Source organism: Octodon degus, unplaced genomic scaffold, assembly GCF_000260255.1.
Source record: "Octodon degus isolate 3935 unplaced genomic scaffold, OctDeg1.0 scaffold00136, whole genome shotgun sequence".
Classification (NCBI taxonomy): domain Eukaryota; kingdom Metazoa; phylum Chordata; class Mammalia; order Rodentia; family Octodontidae; genus Octodon; species Octodon degus.
The window spans coordinates 5,296,809-5,320,443 of NW_004524712.1; the positions used below are offsets into that span (position 1 = coordinate 5,296,809).

Here is a 23,635-nt window from a genome sequence, read left to right on the forward strand (position 1 = left end):
ATCCAAATGAGCGCGAAAGGTAAAGGTTTTGAACTGACTCGGCACGTGGAGGCAGCCGCAGCTGCACAACCAAAGATGTGCACAAAAAGGACCTGCCAGGACTGCTTCAGAAAGTGGCAAGGACAGTGAAACAAGTGTGTTTGAAACAGGGAAGGGATTTTGAGGGGTAATTGATAGCAATGTGTTGTTTAGTATAATACATTTTTGATTTAAACATTTACTGTGTGTTTTTTTCTTTTTTGTATGTATTTGGTTGTTACAAATACAAAGTCTTACTACACAGCTCGGACTTGTGGTAATCTTATAATCTTATCCTCCTGCTTTCAGCCTCTGTAGTGCTAGGATTACAGGTGTGCACCACCATGCCCGGACTCCGGCCAGCTCAGCCCGCCCTGGGGCCAGGGCTGGCATGGCACGTGGTACCGGGGATTGAACTGCGGTCCCTGTACTTGCCTAAGCTTGCCTAAGCAGACATGTTAGTCCGTTGAGCTATCTCGCCAGCCCCACTGTAAATTTTGATACTATTTGGTAGATTTTGAACTGTGCCAAATCCCCAAACATTCAAAAACATCCGGTCATTAAACGCAACCACATTGGAAGTTGCTCTTGTATTAGAGACATCAATACACGCCTCTCATACATAAAGGCCTGGAGCCAAAGCCACTGCCTATGATTGTTGTATAACTTCACTTCTATGTACAATGACATTTGGGATTAGTCTTGTCATAGTCTCACAACATCCTAATCTCAGCCTTGAAAACAATGAGCTTTTCTAATATTTATGGGTGTCTTCCATGTAGAAAGAGAAGTGAAGGCTGACAGCTCCATAAGAAGATGCCATGATCACTGGTCTTTTTGTTGTTGTTTGTTTGTTTGTTTATTTTTAATGTATCTAGTACAGGGTCTCACTACACAGATCAGATTTATAGCGATCCTCTTGTTTTCAGCCTCCCAAGCACTGGGATTACAGGCGTGCATCACCATGCCCAGTCTTAATCACCTTCTCAGTGTACCCCGGGGGTCAGGGCTGGCACCGCACCAGTATGGAACCCCACTTTAGTCTGCTGAACTATCTGGCTGACCCTCCATGCTTGCCATTAATAAATAATCTTATTAGTAAAAAAGCTTGCAACCTCCAACCTAAAGGAGAAAATACTATCATGTGTTTGCAAATCACTTTGCTTTGGGCAGTGTCCTCCACGTTAAAGTGGAATGCCCGCTTCATATAATGATTGTAATGGAATGAGAGGTATAAAATCAGACTCCGGGTGATGATAAGCTCTTGCGTTAGTATTCTTTGGTCTAGTGCTCTTCCATTCTCAGATACTGCCTAAAGACTGACTGATCCGAGATTTCCAAGACACAGAAAATAAGACAATAAAGACAAAAAGCTCCACATTTTCATATAGATTTGGGTCTCCAGCACAGCACTCGGCATGAATATGAAACAGCCATTAAGCACTAAGCCTGTAAAAGTTGCACCTGTTAATTTCTCAAGGACAGATTAAATAATCTACACTGTAGAAATAAACTCTTGCAACACAGATAAAAACCATACATGATGGAAAGAGGAGAATTATTGGAAATGAATGTGCATGTGAACACCATTATATGACTCAAGTGAAGTATTAGATGCCTACAATCATTGTGCTTTAATCAAAGACTTAGAACAAAAGATAAATGTGTATTGTAAATGTGGACACCATCATGGAGAAGTATGAGGCGCAAGAATTAAATATATGGAGCAAACAGTATTATCTAATATCTTAGAGAACAGCATACATTATGTAAGCTAAAAATAGCTGTTTGCAGAATCCAGTGAAAGCTTTGGACAATGTTAGAAGACATAACAGAAACAAACACACAAGAAGCTTCTCATTAGGAAGGAAGAGCTCAGCATGAGTACGCAGGCAGCAACGCTGATGGTTCACATTGGTATATTCCAGGTAGGAGGTTATCTGAGCAACGACTCCTCCTCGCAAATGCAGTCCTTAGAAGAGCCGTTAGTAAACATTCACACTATCTTCAGAGTTTGGGTCAGTTTAAACCCTTTGAGCGCCAAACCTAGACGCAAATGCAAATACGCATCTTTTGTTTCCACTGTTTTGAAATAACAGTGATGCGTCACCTGCTCCAGCAGGAAGCTCACAGGGGGCTTCCCCCAGCAGCAGGTCCTAGAGACTCCGAGAGATGCCCAAGGGCAGGGAAGCATCCCAGACTCCGCACACAGCCTCTGCCCAAGTTTGCACAGTTTCTGGTATTTTGGAAAACTCTCATCCAAATCAGAATAAACTCTACCTTTTCAAATTATTTCTGTGACAAAAGTCACTCTGACCTACTACTCAAAGAACTTTAAGTATTTTTTCCTGCTAAGTCTTCTGTCATCATTTGCAGGGACTTCTCCTTAGACATTGTATCACTTATATGCCGTAAACCATTTCGGTCATTTTTCCTCCACCAAAGAGTACGTAAGCAGCAAAAGAACAGAAAGCGTGGGATGGTGGATGATGAAGTTATTGTTACGTTCATTCTACCCCTCTTTACTCAAGACAGGCATAAACTGAGCTGTCTTTAGGAGATGGCTATTGCAGGGACCTAGGTTCTATCCCCGGTCCTGCATGCGGCACCGGCCCTGTCCCCAGCCTGCTGAGCCAGTGACCAAATCCAGACGTGGTGGCGCACGCCTGTAATCCCAGAGCTGGGGAGACTAAAGACAGGAGGATCACTATAAGTCTGAGCTGGGCTGGAGAGATGGCTCAGTGGTCTAAAGCACCTACTTGAAACAAGCTTTAAGCACAGGGACCTCGGTTCGATCCTCCAGCACCACATGCCAGCCAGCCCCGCCCCCTGGTAAATAAATAAATAAATATTTAAAAAAAAGTCTGAGCTGCATAGTGAGACTCTGTACTACATACATAAATGGGAGAGAGAGAGAGAGAGAGAGAGAGAGAGAGAGAGAGAGAGAGAGAGAGAGCTGGGCAGGACACCATGTGATGCGCCTGCCAGAGCCCGGGCAGAGGCAGCTCCCTTCCCATGGGAGCTGAGCGGCCAGGAAACTGGCACGGGACGCGCGCCTGCGCCCGCAGCCCCCCACGTCTGCTGCTCCCTCGCAGCTGCGCAAGAAGAGGGGAAAATGCGGGGGAGCTAGGAAGTAAGAGCAGCTGGCCACAAAACAAGTATTAGCAATTGTGTTTATTTCCACTTCCACATGTATTTGGGGGTTTTGTAGTAACATATTCCAGCGGGATTTCAGAGCTAGCGCAACGTGGTGCTCCGAACAAACAAAAAGTGCGTTCTGGGAAAAGTTCTATTATTATGAAGCCACATATCCCGAATTCTTCACCAAAAGACAAGTGAACAGCCGCAAGAAGGGAGAAAGAGTACAGAAGCTGGGAAGGGAAGAGGAGTGGGGAACAATTCCATGTACAGTGTATAGTGACACCGCCAATCTAAGAGGTATTTCCAATTTTTTTGGATTCAATGCGTTTCCTCAGAATACCTCAACTCAATATATAATTGTTAAACTTCTCCTCCATGATACCCTCTGTAGATTCAGGATGTCTACCAGACAATTAATAGTGCCCTTTGTCGGGAAACATATCAAAGACAAGTTAAGAAAAGTAAAAAAGAAACATCAGTCTTAACACTAAGTTGTCTTAGACGTGACAGATGACATACATTAAAGTATGATGAAAATATTCTAGAAAATTCTGCAGACTTCTGTGAATTAAAACACACTAAAAAAGCTTAAACAGGGTTTTGGTTTACTTGCACTGCAGGAGTTAAGGAAGGGTGTTAGTGTTTCTATTTTAGAGATGAACACGTTGATAGCCACTTAGGAAAACTAAAATTACAGTTTCAGCATTCTTCACAGATTGACACTAACACTTCATGCCTCATGCCGCCCTTTTCTTCTTACTATTCTCTCATGTAACTTGCCCAAGGCGCTTGACAATAGGCAGCAGAGTCAAGCTGACCTGAGCTCAAATTCAGGGCGTGGTGTTGTGCAAACAATACAACTTCTGGCAAGCACCTCAACCATATAAAACTTAGCTTCCTGGTCTGTAAAACTGAGCTAGTAGTAACTCAGAATTTTTATAAGATTCAAATAGGAAAATATATATCAAGTGTTTGGTAGTAAAGTAAATAAAAAATAGCAGGGTTTTCACAGGTTCAGGCGCGCACACACGCACGCGCGTGCCAGCTTTGAACTCAGATAGTTGCAAAATACTCATTTAAAACAGAAAGTAGAACCAGCCAGGTAGCTCACCGGACTAAAGCGCCTGCTTAGGCAGAGCACAGGGACCAGGGTTCAATCCCTGCTGTGCCGTACTGGCCCTGCCCCCAGGCATGCTGAGACTCTGACTGAGACTAGGCATGGTGGCACGTTCCTGTAATTCCACCGCTTGGGAGGCTGAAAACAGATGGATCGTTATGAGTCCAATCTGTGTAGTGAGACCCTGTACCAAATACATTTAAAAAAAAGAAAGAAAGTAAAGTTGAGAAGCCATTTAATATGAACAAATATTTATGCCATGGATCAAGAAAGCCTATCAATAGGTCTGCAAGGCCCATGCATTTAAAAATCTCTACATATTTCTCAAAACAGCTGATAAGTATATGAAAAAATGTTCACCATCTTTAGCCAGCGTGGCAACGCAAATGATGACATTGAGATTCCGTTTCACCCCAGTCAGAATGACAGCGACCACAAATACAAAAGATGAGGACACAGGGAAGGAAGCACACCCTTTGCTGCTGCCGGAATATAAATCAGCATGCCTTTATGCCAGTCAGGATGGGGCTTCCACAAAACATGAAAATCAGAGTAACAATTTGACCCAACCTATCAGATTCCTTGGTACATTCCGGAAAGAATTAAAGTCCACATACTAAAGAGATATCTACCTACCCATTTTTATTTCAGCACAATTCACAATACTTAAGCTGTAGAAATAGCCTAGATGCCCATCAACACATGAATGGAGAAGAAAACATGGTAGATACAAAATGGAATATTATTCAGCCATAAAGAACAACATCACATTATTTACAGAAAAATGGATGGGATTGGAGGCCCTCATGGTAAGTGAAGCAAGTCAGATTCAGGAGCCAGAATCACATTTTTCCTCACACAAGTAATCTAGAAGAAATAAAAGAAAATTAAAATTCTTAAAAATAGAAACCTGAAAGAAGGAAGACTTTCAGAGAAGAACAAAGGGTTGGGAAAGAGAAAAGGAGAAATTAAGGATAGAAATGATCAAAGCATGCTACATGAATGCTCAAAGTATGCAAAAATGAGACTCACTAATCGCATGATATAAGCTAACAGAAATCCTCTTCTGCAGGGCTAGAGAGAGAGCTCAGAGGTCTAAGCACCTGCCTGGCAAGCACAAAGTCCCAGGTTCAGTCCCCGGTACCGCAGGCCATGCCAGCCCATAGCAAGACCCTGTACCAAATACTCGAGATTTTAGGAAGTTCTCTTTATTTAATCTGCAGCCAGACATTGAAGAAAAAGTCTTCCAATGGTGTGAAAATAACCGGACATACACATGCAAAAGAAATTCTATCCCATACTGGTTTTTTGTTTGTTTGTTTATTTGTTTGTTTGTTTGTTTTGTGATACTGGGGATTGAACTCAGGCCCTTACACCTGCCAGGTAAACAAAAAAAGACTCAAAGTAGGTTGTAGATTGCAAGGTCCTAAGAGCTAAAGCCATGAAACCTTTTTAAAGATAGGTGCAATTCTTCATAAACTCATGTTAGGCAGTGAGTCCTTAGCTCCCATATCAAAAGCACGAGAAACAAAAGAAAAGCATGGATAGATTGGGCTACAACAAATCTCACAATTTTTACTGTCCAAAAAATTGTAACATAAAGAAAGAGAAAAGATGGAGATTATGAGAGGAAATGATTTACAAGTTATGTAACTGAAAAGAGACTCGTAGGGCTGGCCAGATAGTTCAGAGAACTAAAGCACCTGCTTAGGCAGGTGCAGGGACCAGGATTCAATCCCCTTGTGCAATGCTGGCCCCGCTCCAGGGGCATGCTGAGACTAGACTGAGACTAGATGTGGTGGCGTGCACCTGTGACGCCAGCACTTGGGCGGCTAAAAACAGGAGGATCATTACGGATCTGTGTAGTGCGACCCTATAGACCTGAACTAAGTACATAAAAAAGAGGCTTTATCCAGGCTATGTAAACAGTGCTTGCAAGACAGTAATAAAAAGATAAGCTGGTTTAAAAAATGGAACAAACAGGGTCCAGGGAGATAGCTCAGTGGAATAAATGCTTGCCTGGCAAGCGCAAGGTCCTGAGTTTGATCCCTAGAACCACAAAAAAAAATGGGAAAAACAATTAAGTATACATCTCTCCCAATAAGATATATGAATGGCCAATAAACAGCTTATAACAATATGCTCAAGATGTTTAATCTTTAAGGAAAAGTACATCAAAACCACAATCAAACACTACTTTACACTATGGCCCAAAAATGAGGGTTAGAACGAAAAAGTAGACAATATTGGAGACAGTATGGAGCAAATAGGGCCCTCATACCTCGTGGATAATAAACACTCATTTCAAAATACAGGTTGGCAGTTCTATGACTAGCTAAGCAGAGAGATTATTCTGTCCCGCAATTCACTTCCTAGGTCTACACCCAGGATAGATGAAGTCAGGCTCATGCAAAAATTTGTATTTGAATATTCACAGCAGTATTCCAATAACCACAAATTGCAAACAACCTAAATGTCTAGCAAATGATCTATCAATAAAGCATGTCTTTGCCATCTAATGGAATATCGTTCAGGTGATACAAAGGGATGATATATAGGGACATCGTGTGACATGGAGGAACCTTGAAACCATCACATTGAGAGTAAGAAATCTGCCACAAAAATGCCCCATATTCTATGACTTCTCTTGTATTAGAAATCTGCGGGCCGGGGAGATGGCTCAGTGGAATAAGTGCTTCCATGGCAAGCGCAAGGGCCTGAGTTCAATCTCCGGTTCCACCAAAAAAAAAAAAAAAAAAGAATAGAAATCTGGGCATAGAAAATATGTGAGTACAGAAACAAAATCAGTGGTTGCTGAGGTACATGGTTGGTGAGCGGAAGAAGGAATGGAAACGGACTGCCATGGGTGCAAGACTTCTTTTGGAAAGGACACAAATGTCTAAAATTTCGCTGCAGTTATGGTTGCATAAAACCATGAACATACCAGAAAATTTTAAATCATATGCTTTAGATGGGTGAATTGTATAGCCTGTGAATTATATCTCAATAAAGTTTCACTCACTGTAATTGCTTTTCCAGAGGTGAAAACAAGACAAATAAAATTTGAAAAAAAGGATAACCTTGCTTTTCCAAAGGTGAAGACAAGGCAAACAAAAAGGAGAAAGAATTTCCTACCCTCTAGTGGTCTGTTCAGGGGGGTCTATAAGTAGCATCCTGAGACCATTTGCTTAACCCAAGTTCAGGAGAAACACAGCTAACATTTCTCTGACCTTCTTTTCTAAACTTCCTAAGTGGCTTAGAGAGAAGCTGCCCAGGGAGCTCCAAATGGAACCTAAAAATATTATCTCCTGGCTTTATAAACACCAGAAACGCTAATGAAGTGAGGAGCAGCAGACAAAGAAATAGAACATTTCTTTCAGGTTAGAAGGCATGAGGGAAGCCTAAACTCATCTCAGGAGGCAGGCGGGAAGGCCAGGGAGGGGCCGGGCCAGGGCCAGGGAGGTTAAAATCAGCACAGGAGAAAGAAGCGAAGAATAACAATGATCTTAGATACATAAAGCAGAGCCAGAGTGACCACTATTCTAAACACCAGTAAAACAACCTCTTCACCAATCAAACTCTGCCCTCCTTCTGCTGACCAAGTTAGGAGAAATGCAAGCTCCTCAAACTCCCCCAAGCCCTGCGCTCTCTGATCCTGGAGGCCACAGAGGGACCCATGCTGTACTCCAGAGCCTCTCGTCCATTGTTGCCCCTCCCCAGGGGCTCATTCCACCGCCCAGCGCCCAGCGCCCAGCGCCCAGTGCCCAGCCTAGCTCAGCCTGCTTGAGCTCCCCACCCACACTGTTAGCTAAGGCAGCTTGACAGCAAGAGAGCCCCCCCAATCCAGTCGTCCCCACACCTTATGCAGAATAAGGCCTCAGTATGTGTGCACTGCCCGAGCGGGGACGGAATGAAAACTCTCATGGAAATGAGTCCCTTTTCGTCAGTTGGAAACCTAGAGTTACCTTGGATCCCACTAGACCCAAGCCACCAGCCACTCCTTCACTAGCTGTGAGTAGACCAGGGTGCAAGTAAAGACCAAATCCTCTGCTAGGCGGCAAGTATTGTGCTAGGCACTGCCTGTGCACACAGAACTAGCTGGTGGTGCCCCTTGGCCCTAGACACAGGAACCACGACAACCTTCTGGACCAACCTTTGGATTTGATGCTGAAGACCTTATGGAGCGTGCGTGTGTGTGCGTGTGTGTGTGTGTGTGTATGGTAGTAGTGTTTTTAAATCCTAGATACTAATTACAATCATTCTGACAGATGAATTGAATAACTGTGGGGTTTTATGTTCAACAAACCTTATCAGAGTCCCTCTAACAATTCAGGCTTTCTAGAAGGAGCCAGGAATGTGACAAGGGAAAGGAATCTTCCTTGAGATACTTACATCTCATCAAGAAGACAAAAGTAGCTACTGTGACACGGAGCAATGATTTCTGCATGCGTCAGCCAGTGTCATGGGAACAGATTCAGGACCTAGACTGAAAAACTGAAGTTGATAATAGAGAAGATGGGACAAATTCAAGAGCTGTTTAGGACTAAGCTGGCAGGCCTATGTGACAGAAGGATATGGTGTCCTCTGCTGCTTTTCTTCTCTCAAGTCCTTTCTTTTCCAGCACAAGGTCCCTCCTCCTTCCCTCTAGGAAACCATCTTTCTTCACACAGCACGGTTGTGGTGGAGCTGCCAGGCACAGTACTTCCCAGGCCTGCTGTCACAATCTGAGTCCACACCCAACCTGGCCATACGTCATGTGCCTTCCGCACCACACAGTCATGCACTACAGAGAGAAGAGGAGGAAGGAAGACAAGGAAGATGAAGAAGAGGTGGGGAGGAAGAGCAGAAGAAGGAGACCAAAAGAGGAAAACAGAGGAGAGGAAGAAGAGACTGGACATGATCTCCTGGCTCCCTGGGGGCCCCCCAGCTGGCTCTTCCCTTGGCATTCCCATCTATATGTCAATATTTTACTTTAATAATTTCTCTCTTGAATGGAAGTTAGTTGATCCAGTTTTCCGCCACTGGCAAACAAACCAAGGCTTACTCAGTGCAAGAATTAAAGTAGAAAGGACAACATCCGTGGTCACCAGCTTCCCAGGCTGGCGATGGGGAGCGACGACACCTCTAACACGGCAGCACAGAAGGGATGAGTTGTAGGAAGAGGAATGCCCCTGAGACCACAACATGAAGTAGAAGAAGCCGGATACAGACGCTTCCAAATATAAGATGGCTTCTCCTATGTGATGAACCCAAACTACAAATGAATTGGAGAAGATAGCAGGAAACGTGGGGATAGATACTTCGCAAAAAGGAAGAGGACTTAAGAGAAAGAAGAAGGGGAAGATGGAAAGGGGAAAGGGAGAGGAGGGGAAAGCAAATGAATTAAGATGTGTACCTTCACACAACAACTTTGCACAGTGACTGTGGAGAGTCACTGTGCAGGATGATATCCTGAACAGCAAGCATGTATGGATAAAAGTTTTAAAAAGATGCAGAAGTAGGACAAAAGCAGTGTGTTCAGCAGTAACTCTGAGGCCTCAGAATCCAGGGATCCAGGTGAGGAAGTTACAAAAACTACCAGGGAAACACCTCAAGGTTGTCTCAGATAATGAGACTAACCAGGGCACCTGCTAGGCTTTAATGTACCTATTTTCTTTGAAGAGGTATATTATTTATATAGTGGTCATTTTTAAAATTATACTAAAAGTAATGTCTGTCTACATGGAAAAAGACTGGGTCACTGCTGGAAAGGTGACCAAGACTGTATTCAAAGACAACCAGAGCAGCGCAGAGTCCATGTCATTTTTCCCACAGAATTTTCATTTGTTTGAGGAAGGAGAAGGTGAATCATCTTTATCCCCTCCTACTGCCATAGATATTGGGGAAATCGAAAGGGTGAGTGACGGCAACAGTGAGCTGTGTGGGGCTCCACCACCAACTTTCTCTCCTCAGCCCCAGGAGCCACTGTGGGCTTGTTATGGTTTGTGTCTAGGTGTCCCCCCAAAGCCTCATGCAGTCTTGGGGTGGCTTCTGGAGTTTGTGATTGATTACTGTGGGTGTGAATGCTGCACCTGCCCTGGGGCAGGTAATCTGCATTACAATGTAAGGTGGGAAGAGAAGCTAGCTGCTTGAGCTGCTGCTACCCCTCCCTTCGCGCTCGCTCTTTGCCGCCACCATGAAAATTTGCTTTCTGCTGTGTGCCACTCTGCGTTGGACCCAGCTGAGTATGGACTGAACCCTCCAGTGACTGAGCTAAATAAACCTTTCCTGCCTTCATTTTGAGTGTCGGGTATCTGTCCCAGCAAGGAGAGAAGAGTAACTAAGACAGGGCTCCTCCTGTCAGGGCCTTTAGCCAGTCTCTCCTGGGTCTGTCTCACTGACATACAATTAAAACATTGCTGTGAGCTCTGACTTTCTTTTCATGTCCGACCCATTCTTTCTCAGTTAAGTTCCTCAAAACATTTCTTTCGAGTTTTCTTAAGAGGTTTTGAAATTTTTATCTTATATGACAGAATGAGATAGAGGACAATTAAAAATGACTTAAGCTTCTAAAATACCCCGAAAGACATCTGAGAGCAGAGGCAACCAATGAATGCCTTTAATAACCTACTTCAGGATCCAATTCCCCCTAGCTAACATACATGCTGCTTTTACCATTTAATCTCATCTTTTTCTTAGTTTTCAATGGATCTAAAACACAGCTGGTCATTCTCTGATATTTTAAAGAGAGTTAAGTCTACACTAGAATTTAATCTTAATTTTACACTTAGTTCCAACTCACTGTTTGCCTGAAAGCCAATTTTTACAAACAGCAAGGAAGAAAAATTGAAGATGAGAAGTCAAGTAAGGGAAGAAGTATGTGATCTTGGGGTCCTCGTCATGTTTCCGTTGCTGTAACGAAGTACTTGAAGCTGGGTAATTCATACAGAAAAAAGGTTGTTTCGCTGATAGTACTGGAGGGTCAAGAACAGGAACTGGCATCAGCTAGACTCTGATGAGGGCTTCACAGCAGATAACACAACAATGGCAGACATGCACTGAGGAAGAAGAAGCCACATGACAAGGTAGGATGCAAGAGATTCAAGGGAGGCGCAAGACTACTCTCCACAGACTTTTCTGGAGAGCCAGAAGGTTCCCTATGAGGACAGCACCAGTCCCTGCTGCTAAAGATCTTCCCACCAGCACCCTCCTGCTGGGTCCCACTCCTGACCTTTCAACATCACACACTGGGGACCAAACTTGCAGCAAATGAAACTTGGGGCCTCCATCACCCAGTGAGTGAGACTGTGAGATCCGGTGCCCTAGGGACATGACATTGGAAGTCTACTCGCTGAGCTCCCAGCCTTTGCCTGCTCCCAGGGCCACTCACAGACATTTCAATTCCATTCTCTGCCGGAGCTCTCCCTCTCCCCATCTCCAGAGCAGCAGCCCTACATCACATTGAATTTAAAATAAAGAAATGCTTCTCCTAAAGAATTCACACACAAATAATCTCATTACCCCAGTGCTTGGGTTTTCACAGCAGACGTCTTCTGCCAGGAAAAAAGAAAAAAGAAAAAAAAAAATGTGCTCTCCGCTCACTGGCGAGGAACAGCTGCAAGGAAAGAAATGGTATTTAATTCATTGTGAAATATGCAACAATGGCTACACTGCACTTTTAAAAGCCTTTTGATAGTAAAACCCACAGGGAACAGCCCATCCTGTGTGCTGAAAAGCAGCTTCCCCACAATTAGTCTCTCTATTCAGAGGTCTGTGAAGTCTGTGTAAACTTCAGCACGTGCTGTGTACACTCCGCAGCGCTTCAAGGGTATAACCTTTCAGGAACTTCTTGGGCTCAGCCGTGCTCCATGACTCGGCTCACAGAACAGGGCCCTCGGGGCTGGGGAAGCCAGGGCTGAAGAGAAGTGAGGGGTGAGAAGGCCTTCGGCACCCAAAATGAACATCCAACCAAGGAAAACCCATTCTCGGGAGGAGGCCTAAGAATTACCTAGTGTGCTCCTGTGCTTAAAAAGCCGGTGTGGGACTGAGATCCAGGGGTAATCTGGCAATGGGGGCTAATTCTCCTGTTCCATCCTTATAGGGTCTCCTTAGGTCTCTGGCTTATGGGAACGCTAAGAAAGCTTAAGCCTGGATAGTCTCTTCCCGGAGGGTGGACATTAGTCACAGAAGGGAGGCAATAAGGGAGGTATAAAAAACATAGACAGGCAAAGATGGTGAAAGGCAGCAGCTTGGGAGCAAGATTCGAGCTCAGTTACGGATCCTCTCTCTGCTCTGAAGTCAGTGAGCTTCCTTTGGGGGAGGGAGCACTGCTTCTCTGAGCTTCATCCATCCCATCTGTAAAATGGTCATGACATGACTGAACTTCATAGGAATTATGGGAGCAAAAGACTCATACCCATAACCTGTGGAACATATTTATAAATAGTAATTGTTTTACTTTTTTTTTCTTTTTTTTTTAAAGTTAATCTTTATTTATTGTGTGTGTGTGTGTGTGTGTGTGTGTGTGTGTGGCCAGCTCAGCCCACCAGGGTGCGGGGCTGGCTGGCATGTGGTGCTGGGGAATCGAACTGTGGTCCCTGTGCTTTGCCAAGCTTGTTCCAAATAGGTGCTTTAGACCACTGAGCCATCTCACCAGCCCCCTGTTTTACTTCTTAAGCAATTCTATAAGCTCAGGATTTCTTTTGAGCTCTGCAGAATGTTATTTGAATGTTCAAATGTTATTCTTATTTAAAGGGAGAACAATGGGTTATAAAGTCATCTTTACTGCTATTCTTTATTTTAATTGAGCAGAGAAGCAACACGGACACGGACGTAGACACAGATGTCTGATGGGACATTCAAACAAAACTTTGCACCAGATAGATCGGTTTTATCTTTCAGGAAATTTTAACTTAGAATTTCCAGGACACAAAGAATTGATAAAATCCCTGGCTATTTCAGGCATGGTTGATGTGAACACAACAATTATTCTACTATCCCTGGTCTTTATGTAACTCTCCAGGAACAGCGTGTAGACATTTCTATTCTCGGAAGTAGCCGGCCACTTTTGTTACACAGCCCAGTGTGTATCTACAAGTGTTCTGCACAATGCAAAGCCCTAGTCCTGCTCAGTTAACAACGCCAGCCTAATATGGTGACTGAAGGTGGAGATGCTAAGGCATCACTGGCCAATGCAAAGTAGCTGAGCTGAAGATACTTGCTAGAGTGTCTGAAAGTTGTCTCCATTGTCCAAGTGAGTTTGTGCAGGGTGTCACAGTCGAAGGGTCCAAGAGAAGCCAAAGCTCAGAAAATCGAGCTAAGACCCCACAGGGTAATGGAGGGGGCGATTGTCTGCAGCACCCAGTGGTTTATCTGCCATTGTTGTTGCTATAAACACTGCTTGGATGGGGAGGGTATCAGATGCATTGTTTCTACTACATTGCTTCCCCTGCATTAAATAAGGATGATGGGAATCTATTGCTCACTAGAAAATCAGAAAGATGAAGATCTCAGCATGACTTCTACTGTACTACAAAGAGGACAACATGGCCCGTCCACCTTCCCACCTCCTGCTCACCTGAGGGAGGCCTCGGACCCATGACCTTCATGGGTGTCTGAAATCCTCTCAAAGAACATGAGGCAGAGGTGTTGGACAAGAGAAGATGTGCCTGTACCTTGGGCAAGCCTGTGACGCTTGCTTGTCTCCAGGACGATGGCATGGAAACAAGGCTGGGTGACCGACCGTGCAGAAGGATTTATCTTAAGGAAATGTATAGCAGCGAAGGCAACCCTGCCGGACGGGGGCTGCGAGGGGCATAAGTGCAACCCTGGTGCCATGGGATGGCACAGCTGTGCTTTGCCCTTGGGACAGTAGTTCTTGACTTCTTTGGGGGTCTCAGACCACCTGACGAAACAGAGGAAGCCAGAAATATTATTTTTTTGAACCGTAAGATATTCTTCAGTGCCATTTCAGCAGAAATGCATGTTTTGGAAAGTCATCTCCAGCAAGGCCTCTTGCTCTGTGAGAATCAGAAATCTTGGGCTTGGCAGCAGGCTGTCGGGGTTGGTTCCTAAAAGTACAGGAGGTAAGCAAGATAGCAGAGGGCAAGGCACAGGCAAGTAGAAGCTTGGCTCCGGAGCTACTTAACCTCTGACGTTCCCGCTTCTCCAAGACCACTTTGGAGAGTCTGGGGAGAAGAGAAAAGACTGGTAAAAACTGAGAACTAGCAGCTTCGGGCTTTGATGTTTAAATCTCACCTACAAGGGTGAGATTTAAAGCTCTGTACATCTGTCTCCTTAAAACAGCAAGAAAGTCTGAAAAACGTAATTTCTTGAAGTTCATGAGTGAGCATAGCTAAGATGTCCAGGAATGGAATGAGAAAGAGATTCTGATTTTAAAAAATAAATAAATAAAACGTGATTTGGGTAGGAGGTCCCGGTTGACTAGATGGTGACAGGCTGCAGGGCTTGCACTGGAGGCTGAGGTCACTTGCCCTGGCAGACCCTTGGACTACCAAAGGCTGCCCACACTCAGGGGAAAAGTGATTTCTCTCAGAGCGCAATTAGGTCGCCTGTTTGACCCCTGACCTCTGTCCCATGGGATATTTATGTTTTCCAGACAGGCAGCAGGGGGATAAATGAGGGAAGGTGGAAGCTGAAGGCATTGGATAAGGGAAGAGTGAAAGCACAAAAGGAAGGGGAGGGGAGCGCAGGGGAGGGGAGGGGAGCGAAAGGAGGGGAGGGGAGGGAACGGAAAAGGGCAAGGATAAGAAAGGAATGGAGAGGGAAAGGAAGAAAGAAGGAAAGAAAGAAGCTAGGAAGGGAGGGAAGGAAGGAGACAGGAAAAGGAGAATGGAAAGGGAAAGGAAGGAAAGAAGGTGTGGAAGGAGGGGGAAAGAAGGGGAAAGAAAAGGAAGAAGGAAAGACGGAAGGAAGGAAGGAAGCAAGGAAGGAAGGAAGGAAGGAAGAAAGGAAGAAAGGAAGGAAGGAAGGAGAGAAAACAAGGGAGGGGAGGGAGGGTAGAGTTCCGTCACTTGACAGGAGTCTGCGAAATCCTAGCTGAAGATCCCTCTCTGCCCCATCCAGCTGTGGCATTGCCACTTGCAGTACGGTTTCTGCCAATTCACAGTAATTCAGTGAGGTCAGCACGCCTATTAGAAATGAGGAAACTGAGGCCCAGCAAGGTTCAGTGATTTGTTCTTGGCTGCTGTAGGCAGAGCTAAAGCCCGGACCCTAGTCGGCCATACCTAACTCCGGTTCCTTTCCAATCGGTAGCACCGCGCGCGTGCTCTGGGCGAGGCGTTCCACACCCTTACTTCGCTTTCTATCTCCCAATCTATCTAGCCTCTTGCAAAACTACATCTCAGTCCAAAATCTCCTGTGTTCCAACCGTCCGTTTCTTGGGCCCAGTTTGGGGCAAATTTGCTGCACAGCCCTGCAGACCGAAGCAGTCCACGCCTCTCTCCTCTTCTGGGGCTGAAAGATCCGAATTGCAAGCCCCACCCGGGTGCCCGGGCGTCCCAGCTCATCCTGGACTAGCTGGGCCGGCAGCGCCGGGGTTAACTCGCCTGCGCTGCGGAGCAATGATTTCTGTTTTATTTCAGCAGGGGAAGTGTGTGCTGCCTGATTAGCCCGATGGTTTCCTCTTTTCCCATAACCTCCAGACCCCCGTGGCCCTAGTGTTTACTCTCTGAAATAAAAAATCTGCTGGTGTTTTTCTTTTTGTGTGCTCGTGTATTTTGGGAGGATTGCAGGGAGGAAGGCGGGGTCGGGGTTAGGGACGCGCGGCTGGGGGAGGGGAGCGGGACGCGGCCTCCAGCTGCAGGCTCCGGGCTGAGACCCCTGGCTGCCGCAAAAAAAAAAAAAAAAAAAGCGACTTATTAATGAGGAAGCCGAGTCTCTTGCTTCAGCGGCTAATAAACACAGCGAACATCTGGACGGAGAGTACGCGTCTGTCCCGGGCCAGACGTGAGCGCAACAGGCTGTCCCTGCTGGCCACTCCACCCGCGGCTCTCACACACCCCTCTCCCGCGCGGCTCCGGCCCTCCCTCCCCGCATCCACCTACTCAAAGGTTTCCATCCACAGCCTGCGAGCGCCCGCCCCCGCCCTGCTCCAGAAGAGGGGTCAGATTGCTTGGATCCAGTAAGAACTCGGTGCCCCAGGGACATTTTCCCAACTTGGGCTAAATACTTGTGGTTTGAAAAACTCTCTCTCTCTCTCTCTCTCTCTCTCTCTCTCTCTCTCTCTCTCTCTCCCCTCCCTCTCCCTCCCTCCTCTCTCTCTCTCTCTCTCTCTCTCTCTCTCTCTCTCTCTCTCTCTCCACACACTCTTTGCAGTCACCGCCCCCCACCACCACCAGGTTTCGAGTGCAAGGCTGTTGGCTTCCTAGGAGTATTCATTTTTGAGAAGCAAGAATCAGGTCGGCAGAGCCCTCGCATTCTCACTGGAACTGGACTAGCCCTGCCCTCAGGCTTCCAGTTCCCCTCAGCGTTCACCTTCCTTCCCAGGGACCTACAAGGGCAACTTCCACTCCTGAAGACCTTTCCTGTTCTCAGAGCCCCGGGGCTGCCGAGGTCCCTCAGTACCCCACCGAAGCTGACGCTTCTTGTCTTCTGATTCTCCTGGAATCAGAAGATTGCAGTCTGCCGCTCCCTCTGAGCAAAGCCAGAGCCCTTTGAATTATCGCACCTGCTGGGGGCAAGGGGACCTCAGGGAATTCAGCCAAGCCTCCAGTGCCAAGGACGTCTGGGATATGCCCTAGCTCTTGCCACCACACGGTGCTAGCCATCCATCTGCCCACTCGCCCCATCCTTCAGTTTATACTCTGAAACCTCAAGCCAAATGTTCTCGTAATTGGAATATGAAATAGCACAGACTCAAAAGCCACCAAGGGAGCAGGAGGTGGGAGTAGAAAACAAGAGGTAATGTGACATTGGTGAACAGGGTGACTTCACAACCACCAGAGCAATGCCCTTCGCTTGCAGCAAAGAGGGCTGGGCACCCACATGCCTGTTCTTATCAAACAGGCAAGGCGATGCCGCCCATGCCTGAGCCACTGCTGAGAATGCTGGCTCTCTCCTTGTGTGCTGCTTGGGCTCTGCAGACCCCCTTGCTTCTCCCCTCCAGTATTTCTGCCTTACAACCACAGGTCCCCTCAGAGATGGGCTCTTCCTGCCTCCAGCCCCTCTGTCCCCTGGGAGAAGCTGGGCAGGGCAGCTCTGCCCCGCTGCAGCCTCCTGTGGAAAGCCAGCCCCCAGGAGACAGGATCATGGGCTCCTTCCCACACATACCTTACCAAGTCAGCATCTAAGAAGGTTCCCGTTCTTCCTCTCCCTCAGCATTGTATTCCCCAGTCTTGCACCACAGAAGAGTTGCACATTACTGTCATTGGAAAGGTTCAGACATTTCTATGTTGAGTTGGAAAATTGAGTAAATACAACCTGAAATTGGAGGAGGGGGTCCCAGCAGGTTCCTAGTTCATTTCAGTAAAGCTCTCTGTGAATCTTCTGGGAGAAACACAGTCCAGCATCCTCTGAGGGATGGTATTTGTCTCGTATTGTAATATCTTATGTCATAACATCCACGAAACACACACACACACACACACACACACACACACACACACACTTTCACATTCATACTCACACAATCTCAGGTTCTCTAGTGAAGGCTGAAACTGCCATCTAGGAAAGGTAGATGTAGCCCAAAGGAAGGCAAACATACACAGGCAATAGATAAGAGTTTAAAGTATCAGTTTTTTAAAAAGCTGGAGCCATCTGAAATGGTCAGTTGAAAGAACAAATGTGCTATGAGGATAAACACTTCAGAGCCAGGTGAATCTCCATTTAGCAAGTCTCTCTGGCACCCCTCCATGGGCTCACCACTTAAAAGCCAAGCTGGAGGCATCTGGTTTTTTCTGTTGAAACGTCCCACCTGGCAGCCGATCGCCCTTTCCAAACACTGCCCAGGTTTGATCCCTCCCAGCCGCCTGGCTGGCTGAGAACGCCCCAGGAGAGACTACGAATTCGGACTCTCAGTGCTCTCTCCCACTTGAACTTCCAAAGTTTATTTAGGAAAGACATTCTTCAGTTCGACCATTTATTAGTAAATTTGTTTGAGAAATTTTAAATAGTACAGTGTGGAGCCATCCGTTGACACTGCCTACCTTCGTGTGATAAATAAATGGGATATTTCTTGCAGGAGCCACTTGCTGTGCCGTGTAACTGCACTCCCACATGCGCACTCGAGTAAAGGTTGCTTGCAGGCAAGGACCGAGCCCACCCCTTTCTCTGGCTGTCTTCTTGGTACTCCATGTGCAGTGCTGACCACACAGCATGTTCAACCAAGCTGAGGGTCACTTTCTGACTCAATGCTTCCCAGACAGTTTTGGACTCCCAAAATGCATCTCGGGACAGTGAGTCAGAAGTCACTTCAGGACAATGATTTATAATTGCGAACATTCATGTCCTGGTTACTAAGTGAAGCACTATTTTATGTTTTGCATAAATTAACTGAATGATCCTCCAAGTACCATCACCAAAGCTGTAGCATCAGGGCTACCTGAGAATTCATTGGAAATGCAAATTCCTGAGCCCCAGTTTAGACCCCCTAACCCAGAAACCCTGGTGGTGGAACCTTTCGACTTAGATGTTACAAACTCTCCCAGTGACCCTAACGCATCTTGGGAGACTCTGGATCAGTAGTTGTGAGGTAGGATTTAAAACATTGCATGCCCAACAGTATTAATGCTGCTGGTCTGGGGAACCCACTTTGGGAAACCTCTGCACACAGGAGAAAACTGAAGCACTAAAATTCATTTGCTCAAAGTCACAGGTTAGAAGAGCTGATGAAAATCGAAGAAATTAGGTTCCAAAATACGGGTTCTTTACCACTCATTACATGCACACCTTTCTCCCTTCATACTGGAAAGGGTGGGTATTCTGTGTATGAGGGCACATGGGGTGTTCCTGTGACCAGTAAACAAGGCACACCACACTACACTGTACAAAAAGAGAAATGCTACTGCTATAGTCCCTGCAGTCACTTGTTTCTCAAATCAAGTAATAAGGCAATAAGACCATAGGGTTACTCTGCTGAGGATACATTGGGGTTCTATGTCTATAGGCTGCTTCTCAACTCTAAGAAAGTATTTTGTGAACGTGTACTTTGACAACAATGGAACATCGACAAGTTTGGGTGATTTGAGACAAATCCATCTCTGGATTTGAAAATTCGTCCCTGAAATGAAGAACGACTTGACACCACCTCTCTGGAAGGGTGGCAAGGAAGCATGCCCAGTGTTACCAAGTGTTTCCCAACATGCACTACGGTCACTCATGATCTTCGCGGTGGGAGACTGAATCAAGTATGGACACTGTTCTGTGACGTCAGTGGCCTAGAGGCCTCGGTGTTCACTGGGGTCTCCGATGTCAATAGATTTTTCCCAGGGGCTGAAGCACAAGTTGACACCTGAAAATGGTTTACATATCCCCTGTTGATTCCCAACTGGGCTGTGGACAAGAACTAGTCATAATAGTTAATGACAGTAAAACATTAGTGAGTTCTTAGAGACAGGGAACAAAAGCTTGACATGTTAAAAAAAAAATGATTGAGAGAAAGGGCTGAAGGGGAGGGACAGAACAAAAAGGAGGCAGGGTCAGCGGCTCCGTTCCAGTCAGACTATAAACAGTAACAGACACTTCAGCCCTGTGTTGTGTGAGGGGCCCCATTGATACACAAGGTTCCCTGACAGAAGATGACGAGAAGCTGAGACAGAAAGGACCATTCATTCATGCAGAACAGAAGCTCCAGCCCCCATTGGCTCTTGATAATGGCTCCAGGCTGACAGGGAGAAGTGGGCAGAGGCGGACGGGAGGAGGAGATAAAAATGAAAGAAAATGATGACTACAAGATTGTCCCTAAGAAATGCACAGCTGCACAGGCAATTGCATGCAAATGTGGCTTCCCTTTTTAGCTGTACAGCTAATGTCCCCAGAATCATCTACTTTACTCTTTCATGTCCCTCCCCCTCCTCCTCCTCTTGCCTTGTCTTTCTTCTGGGCTGCCCCACTTCTTTTCTCCTTCTCATTCATTTGTCATCTTCTCTTTCTATTATCCTCTACCTCTCTATCAAGCGTTAGATTCTTCTACTTCTTCTAACCAGTCTTTCTTCCTCTGCGGCCCTGTAGTGCCTGCTCATTTTGCTCAAAGGATTCCCAGCCTTGGTTAGAGTCTTCTCTGCCCTCACCTGCTCAGACTTCCCCCATTCATGTTTTCTCTCGCCTACATTCTCTTTTCCACCCTCCCTCCTTTGCTCTCCTTCGCCTCAGCCCCTGCCTTTCATGAATAAGAACAACACTGAGAGGAAGGCTGCTGTGAAGGAGCCTGGTCCTTCCTCCACGGCCCCTGCAGTCAGCACTGCAGTCGCTGACAGATGTGTGGTCCTTGCAAAAGAAGTTCATTCATCCCTTCTGAGAGCACAGGCAAGAGGGGGATGCAGGACTGGGAAGTGGCCCTGAGACGGAGGAAGGGAAGGAAGCTGAACTTATAAATAGGATAAAAGAAGAAGAAAAAAAATGTGGAGCGTTTTTCTCCCTTTCTTTTTATTCAACACATCTCCAAGAAACTGTGTCACAGCTGGGGAAACCGCTGGTTGCTCGGTGCCTTCATCGCGCTTCCTCATCACCCCACGATTGCCTTCCAACCGACACCAGTCACTGAGGGGAGCTGGACTGCAGCCTAGAAAGAAGGACTGCATCTCCTTCATGTGGACAGCTCACAGAGCACAGGGGCCTGGGGAGGCCCGGGGTTCTTACCAGACACTCCTGTCAGAGGGAGCCTAGGGTGCCGGGAGCTGCAGCCCACATTTGCAGAGACTGCTGCTAACTGGTAGGAAGTCGAATCGCCATGCAAACCATGTACCACGGCTGCACTGCGCAAAGAAAGTTTCCGTGGCTCCAGCTCCCATCGGATAATAGTAAAGTAGACTGTACCATACTGCAATAAATCTATATATTTTAAAGGTATTGGTCATGTTTCATAGACAACGTCTCATTGGCCTTGAAGTAAAAACTGGTGTTTTTTTTAACATTTAAGAACCTTGGTGAGGAGAACAATAAAAACTTACTTCCCCTTGGGATTTAAGGTACTTCTCCACTTGGGAGAAAGATAAGGACCATGAGTCTTTGCTACAAAGAAGAGTGTACCGATTAATCTCACCAGCTTGACTAGACGAAGAGACTCCTGGACAGGACGGGTGAGTGGCCTGTGAGGAGAGCCGGACCTGCGTCGATGGTTGTCCCAGTGAAGAGCTCAAAGCTGAACGGGCTACGAGAGGGAGGTCCCTCACTCGAGGACAGGGAACATGAAATGAAACCCGTGAAGCTGAGCCAGAGTAAACCTCTAAGTCTTTAAGTTGCAGGTGTGAAGTATTTTGCCCCAACATTGGGAAAGCTGACCAATACAAAGAGGCATTCTTTTTTATTTTGTTTTTTTCAAAGATGCACTCTTATCTTGAGGCCATGGGCAAGGATGGAGATATCCTCAACCATTAAAAAGGTGCACCTTGTAGTAAGCAGAAGAACCATCCAGAGCTGAAAGTCTGAAGCAAGGCAATTTTAATCTCAGTTACACGGGAAGATGTAAACTTCAGCCTTGTGGAGGAGTCTATGAGCACTGACACAGCTCTCTGACCTTTCACTTGTACAAATGATCCTTCTTGCTTGGAATTTAAAAGAACTTTTTATGTCCTTGAGTTTTAAGTCCTTAAGGTGAACCTGTGAATAGGTGCAAAATCTTCCCAGCCTTTTTGTAACGGGTAGACAGCTGAGACATTTCGATTTATTCCATACTAGGTAGAATGTGTTAGTATAAAACTTATTATGGGGGCTGGTGAGATGGCTCAGTGGTCCAAAGCACCTACTTAGAACAAGCTTGGCAAAGCACAGGGACCGCGGTTCAATCCCCCAGCACCACATGCCAGCCAGCCCCGCCCCCTGGTGGGCTGAGCTGGCCACACACACACACACACACACACACACACACACACACACACAAATAAATAAATAAAATTTAAAAAAAAAAACAAACCTTATTATGCCCGTAACACAGACAGTGGCAAATAATATCTCAAAGATCAAAGGCTCATGAGTCAAGAAACTATGGAGCCTGGGAATTGACTTCATCCTGTCCTGAAGAGCAAGCAGGCAACTGCAAAGCAACTTCCTGCACCGCTCTCACCGCTATAGTACCGTGTTCTACCGAGTAATGCGACAGCTTGCCCTGTGCGCCTGCATTTATATCTGATGAGAGGTGAGGCATGGACCACAAAGCAAACATTTGCTTTCCTTCTCCACTGCCATAAAAGTAGTTTACTATAAAGTTATGTAAAGTAAAAGGACACTGAATAAGGAAACTGCTTTTGTTTCCAGAGAGCCCCCCAATCCCATGGAGACTGGATTCAATACACTAGAGGAACGATTTTCCTCATGCTAAGCATTCACTCTTTGATAAAACACAAATTTTGACTGACTTTTTGATATTTGGATATGTTATTTTAACAAGGTCTTATGACCTTGTTATGAACTTAATATCAAACTTAGATTACTTAATATCTATATTAATCATTTCATTATCCTCAAATTCAAACTTTACATTTTGTACATTTGAAAAATGCTAACAGGTAAGGAAAGACTAATGGCATTGGCAAGAAACAGAAGGAGCCAAGAAAGCAAGAGAAACAGGGCTTCAGATCTCTGGGGTCCTTGGTTGGGTGGAGCCCTCTGTTCCACAGAGCTCCCTGGGGGAGGCTGGCTCCTGCTCACCAGGGGGCAGCACCGGCACCCATAAGACCAGGATGGAAAGGGAATGCTGAGGAGAGGATGTCCTAGGACAGAGGGCAGGGGAGAGGCAAGCAGAGGAAAGAGAAGCGGAGTGCTGACGCTGGGGGCAGAGAGACACAGTAAACAGAAAGAGGCGATAAATAAGACAAGTGATGTTCTGTAGAAAGGCTAAGTCATCTGGGCCCCTCTGGGCTTCCAGTTCATCTTTTATGATTGCTAACTTCACAGGCCTTTTGTCAACTGCACCGCCTGAGAGGGTAAATATCAGGAAATTCTCAGGAAGCAAAACTGTTTACAAAACAGAGACCCAAAATAATCCCACTTGGGGCCAGGGAGATGGCTCAGCAGCACAAGCACCTGCCTGGCAAGTACGAAGTCTTGAGTTTGATTCCTTGAACCAAATAATAGTAATAATCCCTCTTGGGCCCATTTCTAGAGCTTAGTCTTCCTGTTGAAAAATAAAGTAATGCAAAATTATTGCAAAGGCCTGGGACTTTCCGTCAGAGAACAATAGGTCCATCCCATGTAAGCCGTGGCAGC

At 46.0% G+C, this 23,635-nt stretch overlaps 1 protein-coding gene across 3 annotated transcripts in view; it reads right to left on the reverse strand.

Annotated features, from left to right (window-relative positions):
• Ets1 (ETS proto-oncogene 1, transcription factor) overlaps positions 1 to 23,635 on the reverse strand; it is a 131,487-nt gene that overhangs the window by 77,865 nt on the left and 29,987 nt on the right. The gene's annotated exons all lie outside the window — the stretch shown is intronic.